This window comes from Chrysoperla carnea, chromosome 3 (assembly GCF_905475395.1).
Source record: "Chrysoperla carnea chromosome 3, inChrCarn1.1, whole genome shotgun sequence".
In the NCBI taxonomy this organism is placed as follows: Eukaryota; Metazoa; Arthropoda; class Insecta; order Neuroptera; family Chrysopidae; genus Chrysoperla; species Chrysoperla carnea.
Window position 1 is genome coordinate 16,197,604 of NC_058339.1, and position 12,900 is coordinate 16,210,503.

Below are 12,900 nucleotides of genomic sequence, written 5' to 3' on the forward strand. Positions count from 1 at the left end.
TTAGACAATCTCGTAGTTTAATAATTTATAATAATACCATAAAAATATAAGGTTGTCGATGATATAAAAACAAAATTTTAATTTAATTATGAGTTCATCGAAGATCCATCATTTGATGAACAGAGACGACTATAGTAAGAGTATTGATGATTAAAGAGCGATATCTATTTTATCAAATTTATAAGCAGCACTGGCACACAATATATTATATATTTTTATAGTTGCGTGGTATTGTAAAGCTAAAAATAACTCATTACTTGACTACAAAGCATGTATTTGGTTTATATGTATGTACCGTGCAATAAACCAAAAGTTTTACAATCACCTTAAGTATACACTTAAAAGGATTTTTTAATGTACTACTATTCCGTTTCTATGAAAAATACTTCGATAATTAGGAATAAATTGGTGACTTACATATAATCGACTGAACTTACGTCAAATAATCATTAGACAAAGCTTTCGAATATGAACACTACATGAAATCTGTTTGAAGAGTTACAATAGATACAAAATCATTTACAATCAAGTACATTGTAAATATCATAAAGATAAGTTTTTATGAGCTTCTGTTTTTAATTTCAATGAATCCCACATTACCTATTTCCAGTATTTATTCGGACATTCTGTAGTAAAAAAATATATTTAATTTTCATGAAAATCTTGATAAATTTTTATATATTTTTGCAACGACTTCTTCAATTGAATTGTCGATATTATCAATAAAATCATTTATTATATTTTTGCTAATTTCAATGAAACTTACAATCTTCATATAAAATCGAAATATGCCAATTCCACAGAGCCTATTTGTTTATTTATTTTGTTTCGAATATTCTAAGGTTAAGTAAATATATTCTTATTTTTATGTTATTTATGTGTTTTATATAAACACACGACCGTATAACTAAGACAATTTATGGGAGATTGAGTCTATCGAAAAAATGAAGTATTAAGCCCGTAACCATTTTGAAGGTCGTAGCCTATTTTCTCCAAAGCATTTTTATTCATCCTATGGAAGTAAAAAGCTGTGCTTTTTTAAATCCGTTTGAAGAACCAAAACAATATTGGAAAGTTTTGTACGTTTTTATGAGTGTACTTTAAAGTGTAATGATATCTCAGTGAAAACTTATTCAATTTAATCGAAATAAGCGCCATTTAAATCATTGCACTTTTTTGCCAAAGTAACACAAGTCGACATAAAAATTGGGTGCTCGGGAGACAATGACGTCGATATAGGTCGTTTTTGGAGAAGGTAGTCGGCTTGACGTTCAATTCATTTAATTTTCGGGCGGTGATTTGTGAAACGTGGGGGGGGATGCGAGCGTTGTCGTGGAGCCGGATGGACACTATTGGCTAATGCCTGACTCAATTTTCGGTACATTTCGTCAACTTTTTTTTATCCTTTTTAATATATGTTTACAGCAAATAAAAAATCTATATTAAGGCATATAAATACATCTTCGTAGATTACGAGTTACTGTCGGGAACCAGAATTACATCTATCCACGCCTCCAAAAAACTGTAACTGTATAAGAAAGCGTACTAACAATTATCCGAATAGTGATCCTATAAGAGTAACATGAAGAAACACTTTTCGAAATTTTGGATGTAATCCAAAATTTGGAGAAAACCACAAGAGAAGAAGAATAATCCATTATTTAATACTTTCGTGGCATATACTATTTGATATAACGAACTAAAATTGAAGAGCACACGATTTCATATTATTTACCTCATGACCTAAATAAAGAACAGTAAGTGTAGTCACCATAAACAAAATATCTGAATCAAAGGAAAAGCATATGTTATAGCTAATAATTCTACAAATATTTGATAATCAACGAACTTTACGTTATAGAGTACCGGATGTGTATCGTTTCCATACCATGTATGTACAAAGAGTTCGCAGAACATCAAACGGTCGTATTACCCCGATGGAGAGAAGAACGTACTTGTTTTACTACAAGACAGATATGGTCTGAGTACAATCGCAGGCGTTCCGATGTTCTCATATCACTTCCAACGGCCTCTGTTCGCAAAGTTGTTGCGGCTATCACAGGACACTGGCTGGGCGGCAAGCATGCTGAACGCCTAGGCCTGGCAGTGTATCACCACTACTGCAGGAGCTGCCACAGTGGTGACGAGGAGGAGACAATGTCTCATCTTCTCTGTCACTGCCCAGCTCTTGTCATGAGGAGATGGACTTATTTGAGCCAGCCTCTCTTTGACGACCTCTCCGACCTAAAGTCAGTCGACGTCAAAGCCCTCCTGCTGTTCTTAAACAGCTCCAAATAGTTCATGGAGTAGTGGCCGGGAATGAGCCAACCCATTTACGGTATCACAACGGACCCTATGGTCTAAGTGTGTCCCACCCCAGGACAGCCACTCTAACCTAACATATTACCCCGTTGAAAAAGTAGACTATTTTTTTCCTTTTCCATTCGAAGATTGGACGTATAGCTTTTGAGGAATCACCTAAAATCGCCTCAACATAAGCGATATCTCGGAAATCATTTGCCAAATCGTTTAATACACCACAATTTTGATTTTTTGGGGTCAAAATAATCTTATATATGGAGTTTTATCGAAATCAGAAACCCAACATTTTTCTCGATTTTTTGCAATTTTTTTCAAGGGCCCTTTGAAAAAATCGAACATTTATTATTTCTTAGAAATTTTATAAAACTTATTTTATGAGATAGGTATATTTGATAAAAAAATTTCAAAAATCGAATCCATTCGACGATTGAACGTATACCTTTTGAGGAATCATCTGAAATCGCCTCGATATAAACAATATCTCGGAGAAATCGAATCGTTTTGACGAACATTTTGAGTGATACAGTTCTTCTTTACGACTTCAATCACACTACTTCACAAACACATTGTGTAAATAATAGAGAATTCTAATGGAATTTTTTTTTTTTTTTTACGGAATTCCGTTTCTGATTTATTCATAATAAACAATCATATACTGTGACTTATATTTTATGATAAAGATTATAAAAAGAGAATTATTTATTCAATACCTATATCGTGCAAAATGTAAAATATTTTAACAAAACATTATTTATGAATATATTTTAATAAATATATCAAAATTACATAATTTCATGTTAAACAACAATCATCAAATTTTATTCATTTCCATTAGTTCTTGTAATCTTTTTATTGTAAAACTCCACGGATGGAGTATGAAAAGCTGTAAGTTAGAGGTTAGATTATCTAACTGTGGAAGCTGTAATTACATTATAAATTAAATTTTAAATACTTTTGATTATTCTCATGATCATCAGAATCATTAACTATGTATATACAGGGTATCCAATGTCTCGATGCGTATATCTTAAGAGCGTGTTCTACGGACAATTTAAAGTCGAAAAATATACTTTTTCCAAAATCCAAAGGAATTATGTGCACTATTAAATTTAACCAATAAAGTAACGGTATTGTTGAGTAAACAGAAATCTTTGCTCTGCTGAGACGTGTCCAAATTTTTAACACGAAAAATTACAATGATGCAACTTATTAGCATTTTCTCAGGCAGTTAGGTCGCACATCAGGCCCTTGAGACTATAGAATCAGAGAAAGGATTGTCTAAGAAATCTGCGAGGAATTGAATCGCTTGACAAGGAACAGCACAATTAGATTAATGTGATTACTGAGCCACAAGAAGAGAACGGGGCAATAGACTCGCTGACACGAAAGGGCTTGTTCTTAACGTCCCTTTTACCTGGCCATGCACAATTGCTGTAACAAGAGGTTCCGTAATTTACAGAATCAAAGAATTGTTACGACAAACTCACCTTGGTTACTGACATTTTGTGCACGACATGCGACTGTTTTAGTTATGCATAACAAGAGTTACTAACATAATTTGAGATCTCAGGCGATCCAACTTATAGGGCTTGCATGAAGGACGGTGAAACTTCTAAGTATGTTAGTTACACTTGCAACGTTTGAGTCTCAAACTTTCGATCCATCAGTCTGGAAGGAATCCCAGCAGAGAAGTTGTGGACTTTCAGTAATGCCTCCAAGCTTGTCAGAATCCTGCAGCTTAATTTTTTCTACTCGGAGAAGTTTTGCTTGGTTTAAGTCCAGCTTCTAGGAACCCATTTTAATCACTCTTAAAATGAATCCCGACAGAGAAGCTGTGGACTTTCGGCAATGCCTCCGATCTTGGCAGAATCCTGCAACCTAATTTTTTCTACTTGGAAAAGTTTTGCTTGCTTTATGTACAGGTTCTAGGGACCTATTTTAGGGTACCACTCTTGTTGCTATTATTACTCCTATTTTAAGAAGATAAAATTCTCAAACCTCAATAAAAATATTATATAAAGTATTTCATTTCGATGTCATGATACATAGATAAAATTTTTGTCGCTGCGTAAATATTAGTAGTAGAAAAAAAAATCTACAGTGTTTAAAAAAGATTTCAAATAATAAACAAAAAGCAACGACAAATATTTTAAAATATTCAGATGATGCACTAAATAAATACGGGGGCGTTTAAACATGAGAATAAAATTTACTATCAACATTTAAATTGATTCATAAAAGTTCATTGTGTTTATATTATTTAAATCAAATTCAGATAAATATTTACATATTTAAATTCTTTCATTCTTTTTGAAGTTATTGATTTTCTATTTATCAATAACTATTTCTATTTATCATTCTGGTATTGAAGATCGTTAATGCGAAATAAAGACAAAAATTAAAGAATTTTTGAAATACAGTTATTAATTAAATCAATTAATTGGGATTTTAACAAATTTACACCTTTTTGAGACAAAAAATATTATATCTATATAGCCAATTTCTACATGGTTAAGTCAAAATCTAGCTCCATCCGCGCGAAATTTCTCAGTGCAGTAATCGTGGCTTAAAACAGGCCAGAAAAATTTCATATAAGCGAGTAATTTACTTTCTCTTAATTTATAGGCAATTTTATTACAACTATGATATACAAATTACATAATGAACAAAATTAATCTTAATCTTCGGTGCATTATTAGACCGTGAGTTCATTTTTTTTAAATATAGTATAATTAGAGGATTTTTTAGAGCCGGTACATTAAAAAGTCTAGAATAAAATAAACAATTAAAAACCCGACTGCGTTAATTAAAATCTGAAAACAAAGAAACAAGTCCAGTAGTAAATCCCCGGCTAGACCTCTATGTAAACTACTGGACTTATTCCTTTCTTTTCATATTTGATTTAAAGCAGTCGGGTTTTTGTTTTTTTTTAATAATTTATTTTACAAACATTCAAATAAAAACAATTGAACATATTGACGCAAATGACAGCTTTAACGTCAAATTTTTGTTTATATGACCTTATATCGACGTCATTTGTTTTTGATAAAAGTTTAACAGCAATATGCGTTTCTAAAAAAGATTTTCCAAAAATAACTACAAAATTGCATCAATTAATCTGCCTAACCGAAATAAAATAGATGCCAGGGCCCAAAATTAGCTCTTTAACTGTTTTAGGCCCTTCCAATATTCGAAAAAAATTTTCATCCAAAATTCGATGATTTTGAGTCGATTAAAATTGCAAAAAGTTATCAAAAACATAACAGAGGGTTATTGTAAAAATAACTTGAAAATAAAATAAATAACATCAATTTGGGTAAACGATTATTAAAGGAAAGGTAATTTCTCAAAAAGTTTCAATAATTTAAAAATCCTTATACTTTTGCATTTTATACAATTTTTAGAATCTCTTAAAGAAATCTAACCCCCCTACAAAATTTATATATAAACTTACAAATGAAAGTCAAACACCGTGAATTTCATCCAAGCGTAAAATTTTCATCTGATGATAATATCAGAACCCACATTATCTATTTTGAGCGCCCTAGTTTCGTCTAGGTATTATTGGTTTACCTTGATACTAATTTGATTAGAAAATTAATATCATTAACTAATTATTCCAAGTATTTGAAACGTGTTTTTAAAAAAATTTTATTTAACTCACCTATAATTTTATCAAAAAAAAAACTTTTGACAAAAAGAAAACCGATTTTTAGTGAATACACTAACTAATTTGTTAATAAAAAAAGAATCATCGAAATCGGTTGGCTTGACACTGAGTTATTCGTCCTCTTGTCATGAATACTTAATGCAAATTTAACACTTTTATGGTTTTCTCATGGATGTCGTTATCAGAACTAGAAATGGGACCACACGGGAAGTACCAGCTTTCAAACAGATAAAGAATCATCAAAATCGGTTCACCCAGTCAAAAGTTCAGAGGTAACAAACATAAAACAAAAATACAGTCGAATTTATAACCTCCTCTGTTTTTGTTTGAAGTCGATTAAAAAGTAGTAAACACCCACAATTTAAGTTGGCATCCAAAATATTAACAAGAAATTGAAATATGATTTCACAAAGTGAAACAACCTCTTAAAAAAATTTATGAATAAATAAAAAATTTGTATTTGTCACATCTTTTTAATATAATTTCACATTTTTCCACAATTTTCACTTAATTTTACAGTTTCAATAAAAACAAATTAAAATAGATATTTCACTAAATTCAAAAGTATAACAACTGAAACATAATTTTAATTATTTGACAGAACAATCGATTGTTGTATACCCCCGACATTACATTCGAGGTTAGGTAGAAATATCGAATAAATATTCGAATTTAAATTTGTTTAGTTTATACATTGTTCAAAGATAATTTCAAAATGATTTTAACTCAACAATACAACAAAAACACAAACTTGTTTAAATAAATAGGCAAAGGCAGATTCCATTTTAACTTTTAAGGGTAGTTTTGTAAATATTTTAATAATCACAAGTATAATAGACTCAATAAAAATACATTCCCCCAAACAAAGCAAACATCAAATTCAATCAAATCAATTCATCAAATTCACTTAAAAATCAGGTGAATTTTGTATAAAGATTTTAATTTTACTTACCTAAACAAACAATTGTAAAATCCAAATGAATAAATTAAATAAAAAATAAAAAAAATATACGTTAAAACGTTATATTTAAAACTATCACAGATATTTTTAAAAATATTTTATTTTAAAATAAATTTTTTTAATTCAGTATAGATGAAAATACTCCAACAATGAATCCCATTTTTTTGATACAAAAACCGCTACATATTCTATTAAAATTCACTTATTGTTACAAACTTTGAATTGAACAAATGTAGTTTGATGGAATTAAGATTAAATAATTCACAATTAATCATGATTTTTTATTAATAATTATATTAATTATTTGACTTCTAATCACTTAATATTTTCGATTATGGTACTTATATTAATATTAATCACTCACTTCACACATCATACCGAATACTGTTCATTTGGTTATGATTGTCGGTATTCTAATATATCAACAACACACAAAGACACTTTGCTTTTAAGTTTCGCACAGAGTATGTTTATAAAATCATTTTTTTATTCTTATTAATATTAATAATTTGTTTATATCATTTTATAATCATATGATTTCACTGTATATAGACTTTTCAGTATTATTATTTAATAACTGTATGTACAATTTTTCGAGTACAGTTGTACTCATGATTTTGTACAGAGTATTATCGACCTGACAAGACCACATATACATCGACTCATAAGAGATCCACCATTATAACACATCAATGGTAATAAAGGTTGTTAGAGAGAGTTAGATATATGTAAATATCCCTTTTTCGTTATTCTGTTCATAAGTTTCTTGCGCAATTTTACCATATTTTGACATATATTCGTGAGATTATAGAAGAAGAAACCATCATACATATTGCATAAAACCATATATGTTCATCTTTGTTTTCATTAAAACAAAAGTAACCATTTCTTTTATCATATGTCTCTGTTTTACTTGTCAATTTAGACAAAGAAGATAAAACCAATAATGATAATAAGTTAAATCCTTTGAACTCTGTGAAAAGAGTTAAAAAGAGTGAAAAATATATACATTTATTTCGAATGACTTTACAGATTGTATGAAGCCAGTTTTCAATAAGTGAATGTACGTTTCAAACACCATCAAACATATATTTAAACCATGAAACAATAAAGAATGGCAATAGATTTTAGTATATTCTTTGAAATGATTTTCAAATACATTATGGTAGAGACAAAGATGGATAATGGGCCATGTAATGGGAAAATGAGTAATGACAGATTTCATATATGTATATTTTATGAGTACACTTGTACCTAAAAACGAAGCATGCGTCATACAATTATTTTATCCATTGTTCGGGAATTTTAAAATAATTGTTTTCAAAAAAAATATTACTCATTTTTCTTTTTTGTACTAAATATAAATGAACTTTGTTGTTTCGTTGTTTGGATTCATTGGAGTTTTGAACTTTGTGCTATCTTAAGAAACTTTAAAAAAACATGTCAAGTAAAAATAAGTATACTTTTTCAATTATAGAGAAAACTTTTAAAGTATTTATGCATATCCTGTTTATAACAATAACAAACTTTATGCATATTTTTATTGGTATTTAATTAAATTAAGGTAATAAATCTAAATATAGAAAGAAGAGATAGCGATGAACATTTTTTTTTAAATAACAATAATAAGTAATAATAAGTTTTTATAAGAACAATAGATAGGTATTATTATTTTCACAAAGATGTCTATGTTTTTATATTTATTTTTAAAATTTCAAACAAAAGATTATTACTTGTTTGAATGTGTTTTAATTATGTTAATTATAATTTTATGTAAATTAATTATAAAATTCATATTATATTTTTATTATTGTTTTTACAAAACTATAATTAATTAAAGAGTTAAATATTTTTTTTTTCCATTTTGCAAAATAATACTGCAAAAAGAAGAAATAATAATAATCAAATAAAAAATAAAAGGAATGAAAAATTAGTATAACAAAAATATTTTATTTATGTAGAGATTATTTATTAATCGAGGAAATCAAACCGAAAAAACAGACTAACCAAGGAATTGACTCCTTATCAGTTGATTTTTATGGGAGTCGGTGGAAAATATTTGCCTGAGTGTACTCAATAAAGTCATATACATGTGACTTTGTGGTTTTTCGATTTACGTCCATAGAGTGGGACGGAAGTACCCTATTTCCGGACATCCCTTATCGTGATATCGGACGAGCAGCCGGGCAGACGCATAAGCAACCGGAAATGGACTAATTGAGTGATTTTATGAACATCTATACCAAAGTATTATAAATATTTCTAAGTGTTACAAACTTGGGCTAAATTTAGTATACTTAGATATATATTTCATATATACAGGGTATAAAAACCAGGGGATTACCCTGAATTAGCGATATATCGATGTAATCATTAAAATTTACAAATTTTTTAATTCATTTGAATAGCACGTGCTCTTATTACACTAATCTAGGCTAGCAACAAGAACCTATTTCGTTCCGTGTATCTAATCTTAACTAGATTGATTATAATCTAAAATTTAAAACCACTTACCTAAATTTTATACAACAATGTTGCCAAATTTTTATACAAGTTATTAATATTTTTATCAATTTTTATAAACATAATTAACATAGCTAAGTACACAACTTCTTAAATCCATTAAGGGAATTCAAGTGTGAAATATAAGTCGTGTCGAGTCGTCCATGCATAGAACAATTTTGTACTAGAGAAATTACAGAAAAAATGAAAATTTTCTGTAAGGGTTGTTTGTACTTTTGGCACTCCAATGATACTTTTAAGAAGTATTGCCATGGTAGTGTCACGCAATTGCAACAATTGCAGAGGGTTTGAGAGAGGTTATTACTACCCCGAAAAATGAATTTTAGGCAATATATCTTCAAATATATGTAACATTTAAAATAGAGAATAATTTTGAGATGTTTAAACGCAGTACTTTTGACTCTCTCTGTTGATGACGTATTAAAATGTGTGCTGTCAATTGGTGACAGTTCAATGTACTGTTTACTACAGGTGTAATACCCACGTATGAAGTAATTAGTAGTATATATCCATGCTAATACCATACAAAATATTAGTAATTAATACCATACAGTATGTTAACAAGTCTGACAAGCCACATACTATGACGTCACTTCTGTTTTAAAATTTGAATTTCTCTCACTGAATTTGTACTTCTATAAATTAATGTTAAATAATTAAAAATATATAAATTACTAAAATAATGGTTTAGTTCAAATATCCAGCCAATAAAGTGACGGAAAAAAAATAGTTGAACCAAATTTCATGAATATTCTATTATGCATATTAATATTCGCGAATATTTGAGATGAACATTTGCAATAGCATTCGCATTCGCGTATGTACAAAATACAATACTATATGTCTCATCACTAGTTGTCACTGCCTAACCAGTCCTTGACCCTGCCTTTCTACCTACGTAATGATACAGGTCTGCAAGCTGTCCATATAGTGGATTCTGAAAAGTTTTTATTAATTTTAATCTGATTATAATTCAAATTATAATTAGCATAAATTTTGTTCAAAATTTAATAAAGAAGATAATGCCACGTTTTTTATAATAAACTATGATTGAAACACTATAAGCTCTATTCATGAAAAGTCCTTGATCATTGAAATAAAATAATATAGATATGTTTAATATAAATAATAATTATACAAATTACTTCACAATTAAAACAATAATTATGTGAACGATTACGCAAATAATACACAAAAAAAAAAGATTTTATTTTTATTAAAAACTTTATAAAAACCTCCGCATACAAACTATACTTAGGTATGCAGAATTGGTTTTCATACGGCTTGTATAGGAAAAGTATGGTGTGCCAAAAGTCCTGGAAATCACATCCTGGAAAGTAGTGGAAATTTCATCAATCTCAAGTCCTGGAGTCAGCGGGGAAAAAATGAAAAATACCATATTTGACGTATATTTTGACGGGAAATTCAATGGTGACCTTGAACATAACCTCAAAACTACAGCGAAAAAATATTGGGAGTTCACATGGGAACTCCCAATAATTTTTATTGTGGATTTGGAAAGAGCAAAATATTTTACGCCCAAATATGACTTTGACCATGACCTTCAAGGTTATTCTAAGGTCAATGATCTTATTTCATAGAAAAGGCAAGAGGGGTAATCCAGACACTCCTTTTCTTTCAGCTAACTCTGCGAGGTCTACAGGGGTTTTCATACTTTTGGGACTTAAAGAAAAAATATTGATGATACGAACCAAATTTTCGTATAGGTGTTGATAAAACCACCTAATTAGTCTAATCGAACTAATTTCAGTCAGTACATCTGCCCGTCTGTCCGTAAACACGATAGATCAAAAACGAAAAGAGAGAAGTTTACGCCAATATTGATAAAAAGGGACTAACATTTTTTTTATTTAACCATTGGACTCCTATATTATAATTCTTAATGGAGTATATTGTAACATTCAATTTTATACAGAAGTTAAAAATGTATACAATATTTTATTTTAGAATATTAAAAACATATTAAAACTAATAGGTAGTTAATAAAATATTATCGTCATTAATATTGACTATAATGCGAGCATTAATCATTTTTCAACACAATTATTTTTCAATATACTGATAAGTCCAGAAAGTGGAACAACTGAAATACCTACCATATATTTCTGGAAGAAAACACTAAACGTATTTCATTGCATACGAAACATCAGGATAGTTTAGTAAATAGTTCTAGAACCAAGATTATAAATCGTAGGTAATATCGATATTACCAACATCATAGCTGAAAAAAAATGACTCAAAATTATTGGGTTTCGAATCAAATTTACTTGTGTTATCAAAAAAATCGAATTTTTTAACTTTATGACGTCATCAAAATCCAAATAATTTAATTTTCCTCTATCACATCCAAATTTTATCCAATTTTGGTAAACCAAGTATGGTTCTGGGTGGAAGAATTTGAATTGAATCCGACATTTCTATTATAGACCTATGGCAACTTTATTAAAGCCAATGTATGTCAAAGATTGTTACAAAGGAATGACAATTTTTCCTTTTTCGCTACCTGTCAGTGTATGAATGTAAATAAAACTATTTCCTTTATACTATCACATTGAACTTTGTTCTCTTGTTCACTATATTACGTGATTAAGAGTTTTTGTTTTTTTTTTGTAAATAAATCATTTGTTTCAAGTATGTTATCATTTCTAAATTTTTCTATTGTGAAAATAAAAACTATATGTCATTGATTGAATACATTGTATCCATTTAAGAATTGAAACAATAGTTTTGGATTAGTTGGATTTAACTATTTTTATTTAATACTTATCATCTTTTTGTTCCTTTTGTTCAATAAATAGTTTATTTTATCATGATCAAGTGAAAATGAACAATTGACTAAGTTAATTGTTGAAACACCCTGTAAGAAATTAGAAAAGTACAAAAGCCAACACATTTATGAGGATTTCCGACCGCCTTGTTTTCGAAAATTATCGAAGTATTTTTTCATTTTTTTAAAAATCTTTCACAAAATTTACTATTTGAAGGTATTATCATATCATATCATCTTTTAGCGAATTACCGAAGGGTCTATTCTTTTGTACTGATGGTGGCATTTTGGAAAAATTTCTTCAAATGTTAATTCTAACTCAAATTAACTCTTTATGACGTCATCAGAATCCATAAGATTTAATTTTGCTCTATCAAATTCAAATTTTATAAAATTTTGATAAACCAAGTATGTAAACCAACTAAATTGGAGTCATACATTTCAAATTTGAGATCAAAATTAATCTAGCGCTAATAGGTTTCAAGAATATGGAGTCCGGGTCCTGGAATGAAGCATAAAAGTAATAGCTAGCGAAAAATTGACATCACAGCTGAAAAAAATGACCCAAAGTTAGTGGGTTTCAAAAAAAATTCCAATAAGATCGGATCAAATTTGCCTGTGTTATAAAAAAAAAAT